Genomic DNA, 14,762 nt, shown 5'->3' with positions numbered 1-14,762 from the left:
TTTGAATAAAAAATAATTGATTAAATTAAGGCCAGATACAGAGGTTTTCTTATCTATGGCTCTACATTCCAACTGGAGCTTGGCCTGTTTTTCAACTTAGTATTTTATTATTTTATTTATTTATTTTATTTATTAACAAACTCCATATAGTAACACAAATAATCACCTACTGATTTTCAAAGCTTATGCTACTATGCATTTCCTCAGTTATTAATTGAAAGCTTTTCTATACCCGCCATTGCATGAGTATGTATTTTATGTGACAAGTACAATAGATACACTATGCCCAGGGTGTCGAGAAAGTTTCCCACCCGTAAACGTCCTGGACCGGACCCAGAATCGAACTCGCCATCTCTGGACTAGCAGTCCCATGCCTTTGCTCGCAGGGCTTGGCTTGACGAACCCTACCCAGGCCACTGCGAGTGATAGTAGGCTCTGTCAATACCTTTAAAAAGCTGCAAGTATCCGCAATTAGACCCTCTCAATGTGATCGCTTGCCACTCAAAGCGAACAAATCCGATCCCAACCCACCAAGTGTCTGTTTATCAATGAGGTACGACCGTTATAAAATTCAATAGTGATCAACAAAGCTTTGTCCCCTGTCGAATGAAACTTGTTGAGAGAAAATCGGTTAAGGATTACTATACGAAAAGTAGTCTAATGTTTTTTATAGCTTTTGTGCACACACATACACACATACATACACACGGACACCTCCCACCTCTTGTCCGTGTGTACATACACACATACATACACACGGACAAGAGGTGGGAGCTCGGGACTTGTTCTTGGGCGCCAATGAAAAACCACCAGTTGGCGTTTCCTCCGGAAGACGACCGGGCCCTGGTACCAGTTCACTGGTTTCCAGCCAGCCCAAGCGGATTCTGCCTAGAGGACGTGGCGGAGGTTTGACAGTGGGCTCTGTTGAATCTCTACAAAAAACCACAAGTCTATAAGCAGCTCTGTACAAGCGACCCGTGCCGCTTCCAAAGCACTTCAGCCCATCAACAGGAGTGCCAACCGGCACATTAGGATCGATACCAGTAAGGTCCTAATTACGATATACTGGTTACGGCTCACGACAACGGACAGAATTTGGATAGTGGATTGGAAACGACGACATTGGGCTAACGGTCGTGCTGTTCTACTCCCTGAGTAAGGAAGGGTGACACGGGCTTGAAATGGCGAGTGGGCTAACAGTACGGCCGCCTCCGACCCGGTAAAAAACTAGCAGTCCTCCGAATACGTTCAATACTCGTCCACCAATCTTATTGATGAGTACTACGCTCGGTTGAGATTCTCCCGATTGCGCGATCGGCTCTGAAGCCATATAAGTGCGCCCGTGTCAACCCTAGCATGGACCTCACTGCTTGCAAACGCAATTCATGGATCATAAGCGACTACGTACGACGGGTGGAGATAACGGTTTGGAGGGGGACCCTATAGAATGAGTAATTCGACATACAACACAGAAGCAGATGCAGGAGCGGCGAACCCGTTCGCCAGTAGTGGGTTGGTGAGATCACCGCCACCAGCGACAGTAGTGCTACAGCAACAACAGCAGCAGCGGCCTGGGCAAAGTGAGTTAAACAAGCCCTCACAAAAGCCGAAAATAGTGGCAGCGAAGAAATTGGTAGAAGAGCTCCACACTTTCGTGGATGGGAGGAACAACGTCCATAAGGAGATTAAGGACATGGTTCACAAGATCCGGAAGGCGCTAGTATCGGCAGTGATTGAATTCGATGCAGCAGCGCTGAGGGCCGACGAAGCGGAGTGCGCATTAGCGCTGACTAAGGCTCCTGCTGTCTTAGCTCCGCCAGAACAGGGCCATATCGGCACAGTTCCGTTGTACTCCAAAAAGCAAGGGAAAGAAGAAACTGGCAGGAGTGGGGAGTATATCAGCCTTCATGACTCCCAAATGGGCCAGAACCTCGCCGAGAGACGGAAGGCCAGGCGGGCTCAAGCAACAAACGCGGGAGGACGCAGTCGAAGGAACAGACGCTACTTCACAGGGAGAAGGGTGGAGTACCGTAGTAGGCCAGAAGGAGAAAAGAAATAGACAGTTGAAGCGAAAAGAGGCGAGAAAAATGGAGCAGTACAAGAAAGGAAAGCCTCCGTTGCGTCAGAAACCGTCTAAGGGACAAGCCGTACTCGTCAAGGCCAAAGACGCTACGACGTATGCAGCGCTCCTGAAGAAGGTTAGAGAGGATCCGGAGCTGAGGGACTTAGGCGAGAACGTAGTAAGGACCAGGCGCACTCAAACCGGAGAGATGCTCTTCGAGCTAAAGAATGACCCTACGGTTGATAGCTCGGTTATGCAAGAGCGTATTGCAAAATCGCTGGGCGCAGAGGCGGAAGTTAAATCCCTGACTCCAGAGATGGTAATAATGTGCAGGGATCTAGATGAGATCACGTCGGAAGAGGAGCTCAAGGATGCACTAAAGTCACAGTGTAATCTGGGTGAGGTGCAAATGACTATCCGAATAAGGAAAGCATACGGAGGCACACAAACAGCGATGATTCGTCTGCCAGTAAAGAATCACTGCGATACCGCACAGCAACTGTTATGGCAGTCAACAACAGAAACGATGTGTGACGTAGCGATAATTGCAGAGCCGTATCGAGTTCCTCCTGATAACGGAAACTGGGTGGCTGATAGAACGGGAATGGCTGCAATACAAGTTATGGGCAGATTTCCTATCCAAGAAGTGGTAGAGAGTTCATGTGAGGGATTCATTATCGTCAAAATCAGCAGCGTTTACGTATGCAGTTGCTATGCGCCTCCAAGATGGACAGTGGAGCAGTTTAGCCAGATGCTAGAGCGGTTAACCGACAACCTGATCGGACGAAGGACCAATACGAGAGGGTATATTCTCCTGGAAGCTCTGGCGAAGCTAGATGTACGACTGTGCAATGAAGGCTCCGTAAGCACATTTCGGAGAGACGGGAGGGAGTCTATTATCGATGTCACGTTCTGCAGTCCTTCGTTGATGGCGAACATGAACTGGAGAGTTAGCGAAGAGTACACCCATAGCGATCACCAGGCGATTCGCTATTGTATTGGGCGACGAAACCAAGCGACAACACAGAGAAGAGTGACCGCTGAGCAGAAGTGGAAGACGAAAGCCTTCGACAAGGACCTCTTTATAGAGGCACTTCGACCGGACAACAGTTTCGAGAACGACGATGCGGCCGAACTGATAAGAAGGATGGTAGCGGCTTGTGATGCCGCAATGCCGCGAAAACTGGAGCCTAGAAGCAATCGGCGTCCAGCCTACTGGTGGAACGAGAGGCTCAGTGCACTACGCGCTGCTTGGCTTAGATCCAGGAGGCGCGCACAGAGAGCGAGGACGGAACCAAAGAGAGGAGCCCAAGGCGGCGTTTCGGGAAGCTAAAACCGCATTGAAACGGGCAATCAAGATTAGCAAACCAGATTGCTTCAAAGAGCTGAGCCGAGAAGCAGACGCCAATCCCTGGGGCGACGCGTACCGCGTTGTAATGGCGAAGATTAAAGGCCCGTCGACGCCAGCTGAAACGTGCCCATACATGCTGAAGGAAATCGTGGAGGTCTCTTCCCGAAACACAATCCGACTACGTGGCCACCGATACCGTACGGAGAAGAAGAAGCAATTTCCGAGGGTCGGCAAGTGTCCAATGATGAGCTGGCAGATGCTGCGAAGCGCCTGAAAATGAAGAAAGCACCCGGTCCAGATGGAATACCAAACGTGGCCCTTAAAGCTGCAATTTTGGCATATCCGGATATGTTCAGAACGGTACTCCAGAAGTGCCTAGACGAGGGTAACTTTCCAGAAATGTGGAAGACCCAGAAGCTGGTATTGCTGCCAAAACCAGGAAAGCCGCCGGGACATACGGCCTCGTACAGGCCTATTTGCCTGATAGACACAGTTGGGAAACTTCTGGAGAGGATCATCCTAAACAGACTGACGAAGTCTATGGAGGGTGAGCGTGGACTGTCAAACATGCAGTTTGGATTCCGCAAAGGAGTATCGACAGTGGATGCAATTCGCACTGTGCTCGAGAGTGCTGACAAATCATCTAAACTGAAGCGAAGAGGAGATCGATACTGCGCAGTGGTTACGATAGACGTAAAGAACGCGTTTAACAGTGCCAGCTTTGAAGCCATTGCCGCTGCGCTGCATAGAATGCGGGTTCCTGAATATCTTTGCCGCATCCTGAAGAGCCACTTTGAGAGCAGAGTCCTGGTGTACGACACGAACGAAGGGAAAAAGTCGATGCGTGTTACAGCGGGTGTTCCTCAGGGCTCCATACTCGGCCCAACCCTCTGGAACGGAATGTATGATGGAGTCCTGACATTGCGGCTGCCCAGGAAAGTAAAAAGCTTGGGTTTTGCGGACGACGTGTCATTAACAGTGATGGACGAGACACTCGAAGAAGTGGAGGCGTCTGTGACAGAGGCAATAGCCACGATCGAGAGCTGGATGAATGGAGTTAAGCTACAAATAGCTCACCACAAAACGGAGGTGCTATTAGTCAGCAACTGCAAGGCTATCCAGCGGATGGAAATCGTCGTCGGAGGACATGCGATTGCTTCGAAGCGATCACTGAAGCACCTGGGAGTGATGATCGACGACCGGCTAAATTTCAACAGCCACGTTGACTACGCCTGTGAAAAGTCGGCGAAGGCAATGAACGCAATAGCGAGGATCATGCCAAACGTTGGTGGCCCACGAAGCAGCACGAGGCGTCTGCTAGCTAGTGTCTCGTCATCGATACTGCGGTATGGGGTTCCTGCCTGGGGCAAAGCACTGCAAACCAAGCGGAACCGGGAAAAGCTGAAAAGTGTGTTCCGGCTGATGGCCATACGAGTTGCAAGTGCGTATAGAACGATATCGTCGGAGGCAGTATGCGTTATCGCCGGGATGGTACCCATTTGCATCACCCTGGCGGAAGACATCGAGTGCTACCAGTGGAGAGAAGCCGGAAACATGAGAAAGGTGGCGAAAATTCGTTCGATGGCGATGTGGCAGCAGAAGTGGGACAGTACTAATAAAGGAAGGTGGACCCACCGGCTCATTCCAAATCTGTCGACGTGGATGAACAGAAAGCATGGCGAAGTAAACTTCTACCTGACGCAGTTCCTGTCGGGCCACGGATGCTTTCGGAAGTATTTACATCGGTTCGGACACACCAATTCCCCGCTATGTCCAGAATGTGAGAATGCTGAAGAGACGCCGGAGCATGTGGTGTTCTATTGTCCGCGGTTTGCGGAAATTCGTAGAGAAATGCCTGTCCAAGCGCGGATAATATCGCAGAGCGAATGTGTCACGAGGAAGACACGTGGAATTCGGTAAGCAGAGTCGTGACGCAAATACTGTCGGAGCTGCAGCGTAGATGGAGGCGAGATCAGCGAATAAGTGCCAATTCTGGGGAGTATTCAGCGCAGTGAGCAGTGTTTGGCTTCGGGTCGTCGCGGCGCCGGTGAACCGGAAGTTTTCTGCCAACCGGAATCGTCGGACCGACCTCGGCACTCGAACAGTCAACCTGCAGAAGAAAGAAGAAGAAAGCGATTTGGGTACGTAGGGCACCCGAGGACGATGTCAATGCGTGAAAGTGTCCCCTGCGATAGCCGCCGGTAGTCGGGGCACCACCAGTGCGGAAGTTTCCTTCACCGGAACTGGTGGACCACCCTCGACGCCGGGGGGAGTCAGGAGGATTCGAGTCAGGAAGTTCGGTGCATTGCCGTCGAGGGATCGAGACTACGTTGCAGTGGAGCAGTGGATTAGTCAGCCAGTCGGCGAACTAGCCTAAGCTAGGGGCCGGAACTTTAGAAGAAGTGCATGAGCACAGCCCCCCCCCGAAGTAGTCGCAGCATCCCGTGGTCCTGGGGATCGAGGCAAGGAGGATAAGGGACCCGGTTTATCCGGGACGCACATTTTAGCAGGTCGGGAGGAACCCATCCCTGTTCGCCTTCGAGCATAGTGTGGATGCTCGAGGTGTCTGTCGTGCAGATTTTTGATGGCCTTTAACCCCTGTAAAAAAAAAAAAAAAACATACACACGGACAGACAGATATGTGCTCAGCTCGTCGAGCTGAGTCGATTGGTATATAATACTATGGGTCTCAGAGGCTTCTATAAAAAGTTCGTTTTCGGAGTGAAATGATAGCCTTTCGGTACAACTTAGTTGTACGAGAAAGGCAAAAAAACCTGAAAGAAATATTACCCGAGCAGAGTCCGCATTCAAAATATTATCAAAATGATAACAAAATGAGTTTTTGATATCATAACTATAATATGCTTTGATATAGAATTGCAGAGTACTCTTGCAAATATCATATTTTGATATTATTTTGACAACTGAAAATAATAATAGAGTTCGTATTTTTTTTTCAATCTTTCTAAAGTGATTTTTCTTGTTCGAATCAGAGTTCATCACTGACAAGGAGGAAGAGTCCGCATTCTATAAACCGCATGAAAACATATTTGAGGGCTTACACTTATTACGTGACAGCTTAAAGAGGGAGGAGGGGTCTGTCATTTTTACGTTCCTATGAATGAAAAGTTATTTGCAAAAAAGATATTAAAGGAAATCTAACATTGGGAAGGGGCGGTTGAAAAATCCAGAAAAATATCATACATAATAAAAGTACGATCCCTATCTTCTATATGAATAGAAATTATTTTCCGTTCAACGGTATATGAAGATTTTTCTTACGGATTAAAAAGATAAATTACAAAGTCAATGCATTGAAAATCTTTTAATTTTTGTTTATTAAAATTTATTTATATGAATCTATCTGAGTGCTGAACTTATAAACTGATATAAAATTGCTCACTTTGTGTTCTAATTCAATAGTGATACTAATGCAATGTCGAATGTTATGGTAATGGTAATGAACCTAGGAGCATGCGCGCAGGACATGCGACTTCCGGCTCCGAATCTCCAGGAAATCCAGGAGAAGAAAAACAACAAAGCCCCTGGAGTTGACCAACTACCAGGAGAGCTGTTTAAACACTGTTTAAACAAATTAACTTTACCGCTTTTTTTGGGTACCAAATCCGCGAATGCCAATTTTGAACTATTGATGATTCTGGTAATTGCCTAATATATTTTTATAATATATTTTTGGGATATTTGTACAACTGGGTGATTGTTCCCCGTTCTATATTTTAGGATTATACCATTTGCACTTTTCTAATGAAATGAAGAAGAATTCGAAATACTCCAAAGTTTTGTGCGCATTTTACTTTTTTATAATTTACTTTACAGATCGACTACTTGAACAAAGGTATCTCCTGCACGACGATCATTCTGCAGCCATCAAAGTGGCTTCGAACTACAAGAGGCTTAGAGAAGATCCATTAATTACGTAACGCAAAAATTGGGCATTTTCAACCCCCTCCCCCCTATGTCACATTTTTTGTGTGAAACTTCTGAAAATGTTGTATGGATCGTCACACTTTCGCCAACCCCCCTCCCCCTCTAAGCGTTACGTATATTGTGGACGCTCCCTTACTCATTACGTCATAGGCAATAAATCGAGATAAAATTATTTTCTATTATCAGTTTACGAATAAGACTGAATAATGATGAAATAAAATGATTCAACCCCAAAAGTCAAAGTAATTTTGATATTTTTATTGTGATATCATCTCAAATAAATTAAAATAAAATACGAACTGAATTAGATATTTTTCTGATATCAAGACATAGAAAATAACTAAATGATAAGTAATCTGGTTTGTAAATCTTGATATCGCATAATATGTGTTCGATCAAACGACTAACTAAATAAGATATCAATATTTTGATGTCACTATATGATCCATGAATCAAAATAATATCAAATTGAGATTTTTTTTTTGTTTTTGCTCGATATAATCATTATCATAATGAAAACTCATTATGTAAACCGTAGAAAAAATGCCCAATATCAAAATAAGTTTTATTTTGTTTTCCATGATATCAAAAATTGTTATCACTTTGTTTATTTGGATACAACATTTAGTTCTCAACTTTTGATGTGATTACTATTAACTCGACCACAGGGTCACCAAAATTTGATATTGCAAATGAAAGTATCAAAATATCAAAATAAGTTTTCAGTTTGTTTTCATTCTATGCTCGGGTATCCTCTTCATGATTTCCGTGAACAATCTGTTTTGTTATTATTTGTTCGCAACGTTTTTTTTCCAAAATTACAGCTGGGAAGTTTTAAAAGGAATTTGCTATACTCCTATAATAGCTTTATAGTGGTTATCGAGAGAGGGCACCTTGGTCATATTTCACTCTTATAGTAGTCATCAGAAGGTAGTCATATTATATTGGGTTTTATTATTTATTCTTTTAATTTGATCTTGAAAACCGCTTCTAGAGTGGAATAAAACTTGAAATGTTACTTAGGATAGGTCATTTGACCAAAAATGTCGTTTGGCCGAGATGGTCGTTTGGCTGAATAGTCGTTTTGCAGAAGGGACATTTGGTCGAAATAGTCATTTGACCGAAATGGACGTACGACCGAATGTTTTGTTTTGTCGCACAGGTAATTTGGCCGAAATGGCAGAAGGGGTCGACTTTCTCGTCCAAAATGACTTGTTCGGTGTTACGATAATTTCGGCCAAACGGCATTTATGGCCAAATGAACTATTACGACAAACAACTTTTGAGGCTAAATTACTAGTTCGGCCGTATGCCACTCTCAGCAAAATGACATCTTCGGCCAAAGCGTTTTTGACTCAATAACCGGATTCTCCAGTAAGCAGAGCGATCGGCCGGTCGTCGAAATTTAGTTTTGCTTTGTGCGGAAAGCAAAGGATTTCAGATAGCAATCTGAATAAGGATTTCAAAAGAAAAACATGAGTATCACTAGTGTCCAATCTACGAAGTACACCGTGATTATGCTAAGCTGTCCTATGTTATCGCTTTATAACTTTGTGGTTCCATAGTGTTCCAATACTAACAAATATCCCTACAATCTCACACAAAAAGGAGGAACATCTTGGACCATTTGCATCAAGAGCTGAATATAAAGCCAATTCTAGCTACTTTGTCTTGGCGAACATGCTACATGCAGCCCACACCAATAATGGTAAACAGACCCGGGCAGAAGCCATGAACAGAATAACAAAACAAGATATGGACTTGATTGATATAAAAGATAAAAGAACATGCAACAATATCAAACATTTGCACCAGAATGTCATTTAAATATCATGATATGCTACTGGCACATGATATTGATCACTTTTTTCAAACAGCATAACTCTCACCATGATATTTTAGTTCAAAATTTTGATATTGTTGTTTGATCTTTTAACTCTTACATCAATCATGTCCATATCTCATTTTGCTATCTAATCAACATTTGATAATAATGAGCTATTTTTGTGTACTTGGGTAATATAAATATCTAAATATTGCCAAAAACTTCAATAGAATCTAAACCCGAGACGTTGTTTATAGATAGAGACCCGCGAAGAGTGAATTGACCAAATCGGGAGTACCAAACGAATATTGTATTTAGTCATAATAATTATTGAATATACAATGGTGCTTAAGAAGGCAGGTCCATTTTTAAAACATATTTTAAATCTGCACGTAGAAATGGTTTGATTTTTTCGCGTCAAAAGTGCATTACAAAAATTGAACGTTCGTTGTAGTACTAAATCGTTAAGACGTTCCACAATTACGCTTGAACGCATTTTATACTTGACTGCAGTTTTCAGATACTAAGGAAAGATATCAGATAGAAGCAGCTGAACGATGCCAAAGACAAGAATATCAATGTTCCTACGCGGTCTACTGATCATTCGAGGCAGATGTGAACCGCTACCACACGGCCAGCCGTAAACAACTTTTACAATTTCGCATCCAAATAAAACAACCGTTTACCGTGTATGGTACAGTTGAACGGGTCATATGTCTGGCGAAAAAATCGGGACCGACCACGAGAAACCGACCAAGAATGCTAATTCATGCCTTTATTTTGCCATCACATTGCTTCGGCGAGTCCAGCTACATAGTTAGTGAAGACGCACCTGAAGATGCTAGCATACCGTTCGACGGCTGTGGTGCCTAGACTGGGGCATAAAAATAAAATATATCTGCTATGTCAGCTTAAGGCGGTAAGATTACAAAGTGTGAATGTAAGCGAAAATGTTAATACAGGAACTCACTGTTCAAATAATAATTAAAGGCTGCATCGGAACTGATTAAGTTTAAATTTGCCCATAAGTTTCATAGTTTGTCATTCAGGTTTTGAAGAAGAACTTTTTTTAATCAAAAGATAGCATTTCCACACAAAATTTAAACAGTCGGTAATGACGTCGAATCAGTCTAATGATGATCATGTGAGAACTGGCGAACTGGTGGTCAACCAGAGGCTCATCCAAAGCTAAGTGCAAATGTTGTCCACGATTTATGGTCTACCGGGTGATGAATTTCCAAATAGCTCCACTCGTTTACTGCACCAAATAGTGGATGTAAAAAGCAAGGGCTATTTACCTCGTGGCACTTAGGCTGGCACTGAGGCGCTGGATTTTTTTTCCGCGCGTCTTCTTGAACTGTGGCGGCGTTGATCATGAGAAATGGGACAACTTTCGCATACAATGGAGAGCTGCCGGTTTCATTTGACGGCAGAATGTGACTGTGATGTTTTATATATCATGTATTTATACGATGGTAGATAGGGATTGTACGTAACGTTACCATTTAAGAGTGGGAAAAAGTGGTAGAGGAGCTTATCCAATTCACGTTTCAAAAAGTATCTGGCAACAGGCCAGTTGATCGCAATTTCCAACCTTCATGTTGGGCCAAATTTTAGTTTATATTCAAATAGATTAGGAGTTTCATGCTTCAGATATTCAAAAATGCACAAAGCAATAACAACAATTTGTGCAAAACTCAGAAAGAGGAAACTTAGAGAAACTTCTTTAATCTTTGTGTAGAATCACCGTATTTTTATATCGACCGTATTTTTATATACGAAATTTTTATATCTACTTGATATTCATTTGAGAAAGTCCACACTTTTCAGAATGGTTTCCTCATACTTATTTCGAAACGTTATAAATCGTTTGGAGATTATGAATACACCCTGTTTGGGTAATAAATCTAACTTTGTTTGCTGGTTTATAATAACCTATAGTTAATTTTTTTCTTTATTTTTCAAATATAGTAATATACAGTTGTTATAGAATTTGGATCACATGTTAGCCTTGCGAGCAAAGGTGTAGGATTGCCATTCCGGAGATGGTGAGCTCGATTCTTGTTACGGCCTCAGATTTCGGGTGGGAAACATTCTTGAATCCCTGGAAATAGTAGAGGGAAATACGGCTTTGGCAGGTTTTGTTCTATTATTGCCAGGGGGGTTTTGTCGAACAAATTTTATGAAATTTGGCCACAATATTCTTTGATTTGCAAAGAATGTTTAGGCCAAATTTGAGCCTAGTCAGTCATAAAAAAAACCCCTGCCAATAATAGAACAAAACCTGCCAAAGCCGTCATTCCCCCTATTTCATTCATTTATTTAGTTAACATCTAAACAGATAACACTGAATCAACAATTTGACGCCACAATACACGGTTCGAGGCCGCATCTCTCCATCCTCGGATACGCCCCACGCTCGCCAAGTCGTTCTGCACCTGGTCTGCCCATTTCGCTCGCTGCGCTCCACGCCGTCTCGTACCTGCCGGATCGGAAGCGAACACCATCTTTGCAGGGTTGCTGTCCGGCATTCTTGCAACATGTCCTGCCCATCGTACCCTTCCGGCTTTAGCTACCTTCTGGATACTGGGTTCGCCGTAGAGTTGGGCGAGCTCATGGTTCATTCTTCGCCGCCACACACCGTCTTCTTGCACACCGCCAAAGATGGTCCTAAGCACCCGTCTCTCGAATACTCCGAGTGCTTGCAAGTCCTCCTCGAGCATTGTCCATGTTTCATGTCCGTAGAGGACAACCGGTCTCATAAGCGTCTTGGACATGACACATTTGGTGCGGTGGCGAATCTTTTTCGACCGCAGTTTCTTCTGGAGCCCATAGTAGGCCCGACTTCCACAGATGATGCGCCTTCGTATTTCACGACTAACGTTGTTGTCAGCCGTTAGCAAGGATCCGAGGTAGACGAATTCCTCGACCACCTCGAAGGTATCCCCGTCTATCGTAACACTGCTTCCCAGGCGGGCCCTGTCGCGCTCAGTTCCACCCACAAGCATGTACTTTGTCTTTGACGCATTCACCACCAGTCCAACTTTTGTTGCTTCACGTTTCAGGCGGGTGTACAGTTCTGCCACCTTTGCAAATGTTCGGCCGACAATGTCCATGTCATCCGCGAAGCAAATAAATTGACTGGATCTGTTGAAAATCGTACCCCGGCTGTTACACCCAGCTCTCCGCATGACACCTTCTAGCGCAATGTTGAACAACAGGCACGAAAGTCCATCACCTTGTCTTAGTCCCTGGCGCGATTCGAACGAACTGGAGTGTTCGCCCGAAATCTTCACACAGTTTTGCACACCATCCACCGTTGCTTTGATCAGTCAGTCATTCCCCCTATATCAATTATATTTGCCACACAAAATACATACTCATTAGCCTGGGACATGGATATATGAAAAAATAAATTTTCGTTCCCTCATATTTTTCAAAAGCCTTTTGGGTCTTATAATGCATTTACGAAATTTCGGCTCAATGGGTGAAAGTATATTTTAGCGCCGGCGATTTTAATTTTCCATAGAATTTACTATGGGGAAATTTACCTTTCTTCTTCTTCATTGGCATTGCATCCCCCACTGGGACATTGCCGCCTCGCAGCTTAGTGTTCAATTAGCACTTCCACAGTTATTAACTGCGAGGTTTCTAAGCCAAGTTACCATTTCTGCATTCGTATATCATGAGGCTAACACGATGATACTTTTATGCCCAAGGAAGTCGAGACAATTTCCAATCCGAAAATTGTCTAGACCGGCACCGGGAATCGAACCCAGCCACCCTCAGCATGGTCTTGCTTTGTAGCCGCGCATCTTACCGCACGGCTAAGGAGGGCCCTATCCCTAACCTTTACAAAGAAAAAATCCCCAAGGTGTCCCATTGTTCTTGGCCATAACATTTTTCTAAATAACATTTTTCACGAGCGTCGGATCACTTTGCGGTCTTCCAACAAAAGTTTGCTGGCAAAATTTTCTATGATGTAGTTGGATCGATTTATCGTTAGAGAATAATGGGACACCTTGGGGATTTTTTCTTTGTAAAGGTAAATTTCCCCATAGTAAATCCCATGGAAAATTAAAATCGCCGGCGCTAAAATATAGTTTCACCGATTGATCTGAAATTTCGAACAACCATTAAAGGACCCAAGAGGCTTGCAAAAACCATGCAGAAAGTGAAAATAAAATTTTGTCTCACCCTAATGCTCATGCATTGGCGGGTACAGAAAAGCTTTCCATTATGGAAATTTTCTTATTTTGTTATTACTCTTTATCAATCATTTTGTGTAAATTTTTGAATTTTTCATGGAAAAATATATTTGTTTTGTGGACAATTTTGTAATTTTTTATTGCTAATATTGATTTATTTATGGAAATTTCGTATTTTTCTCGTGGAACTCTTGATTTTTTTTTATGGAAAATTCTTTATTTATAATTGCAGTTTTTGCTTTTAAAAGTTATTATTTTTGTTTTGTGGAAAATTCTCAATTGTTTATGGAAATTTTGTTTTATTTGTGGAAATTTTATATTTATTTATTGCTCATATCCTGATTTCTTTATTGGCAATTTTCTAATTTTGTATGGGAAATTTCTATTTTTTTAGGGGGAGTTTTTATTTTAGTCATTCATAAATATATAGATTATTTTCCCACTGAGATTTTATCTCATATAGAATTTTTGTACGCGAATTCGGCTGAAGAAAGTTGCCGTATATCTTCCACAGTGCCTTAACATTTATTGAATTTTGCATGTGTTTGATGGAAAGCTGCCATCTTATTCAATCAAAGCAGGCCAAGAATTTCATTTTATAATGAACACCATTATAAGGGGGAGAACTGTCAAAAATGCACCCCTTATGCTTTTTCGAAGTTTTCACCAATATAAACAAGAATACCGAACCATTTCGACGAATAGATTCAAAATTTACAAAACCAGCTACATTTCACAATGATCTTATACATATTATACATTTTTTCCTCATCGTAATCGATGAGATTCTGGTAGATGCGATTGACCGTGAACCAAACCGCGGGCTGTTATGGCAGCCTATAACCATGGAGCACCTAAACGACTTCGAATTGGCGGATGACGTTGCACTACTCGCGCAACGGCGCTCTGATATGCAGAGCAAGCTCAACGACCTTGCCGATCGCTCCTCCTCGGCAGGTTTAGTCATCAACGTCAACAAAACCAAATCGTTGGATGTAAAAACGGTGACTCCTTCCAGTTTCACAGTAGCCGGGCAACCAGTGGAGAATGTTGAAAGCTTCCAATATCTTGGTAGCCAAATGACGTCAGACGGCGGTACCAAGATCGACATAGGCGCACGGATCAAGAAAGCAAGGGCTGCTTTTGCGAGTTTAAGAAATATCTGGAAAACAGGCAGATAAGTGAACGCACCAAAATACGAATTTTCAACTCTAACGTGAAATCTGTGCTGTTATACGCTAGCGAAACATGGTGTGTATCAGTGGAGAACACTCAACGGCTGCAGGTGTTCATTAACAGATGCCTGCGGTATATAATTCGGGCCTGGTGGCCTCACAACTGGATCTCAAACAACGAGCTCCATCGTCG

At 43.3% G+C, this 14,762-nt stretch overlaps 1 protein-coding gene across 1 annotated transcript in view; it reads right to left on the bottom strand.

Annotated features, from left to right (window-relative positions):
- LOC134211142 (protocadherin Fat 4) overlaps positions 1-14,762 on the bottom strand; it is a 71,732-nt gene that overhangs the window by 11,826 nt on the left and 45,144 nt on the right. The window lies entirely within an intron of this gene.

The sequence above is a fragment of the Armigeres subalbatus genome, chromosome 2 (genome assembly GCF_024139115.2).
Source record: "Armigeres subalbatus isolate Guangzhou_Male chromosome 2, GZ_Asu_2, whole genome shotgun sequence".
In the NCBI taxonomy this organism is placed as follows: domain Eukaryota; kingdom Metazoa; phylum Arthropoda; class Insecta; order Diptera; family Culicidae; genus Armigeres; species Armigeres subalbatus.
Note: the sequence above shows the minus strand (reverse complement) of the source record. Positions and strands in the feature narration are given on the sequence as shown.